The sequence below is a fragment of the Frankliniella occidentalis genome, unplaced genomic scaffold (genome assembly GCF_000697945.3).
Source record: "Frankliniella occidentalis isolate FOCC.00 unplaced genomic scaffold, Focc_3.1 Scaffold294, whole genome shotgun sequence".
Taxonomy (NCBI): Eukaryota; Metazoa; Arthropoda; class Insecta; order Thysanoptera; family Thripidae; genus Frankliniella; species Frankliniella occidentalis.
Genome location: NW_026267420.1, coordinates 27,237 through 27,724, shown reverse-complemented (window position 1 = coordinate 27,724; position 488 = coordinate 27,237).

Below are 488 nucleotides of genomic sequence, written 5' to 3'. Positions count from 1 at the left end.
GTTCCAAAGAATGTGGAACGACACGTACTTTCTACACGCTGAACCTTTATGCATTTTATTTGTGCATAAACATGCAGAATTTCATACAGCCACATGCCACATGAATGTGCACAAACTGTACATAGTTATGCATAAAATTGTGCATAATATTATGGATGTATAAAGTTCTGCATGTTTATGCAGAACACAATGCATAAGAATTTAGTGTGTATACAAGAGGGCTGAACAGATTTTCACTTCTAATCCCTATCCTCAGTTATCACTGAAAATGTACGATGTATATGTAGGGGGTGGATTAAGGGCCGGCTGACAGAAGGGCGATGCACTGTCGGTTGCCTACATACATGTGTTTGGTCAGAGGGTTTTGTGGCACAAATTGCCTACCTTTCAGGCGGCTTTCTAGAGACGCCTGTGGGTGCCCCCCCCCCTTTAATCCGCGCCTGCGTTGGAAATCATGATTTGCAACTTACTCCCTTTCAGAACTACAG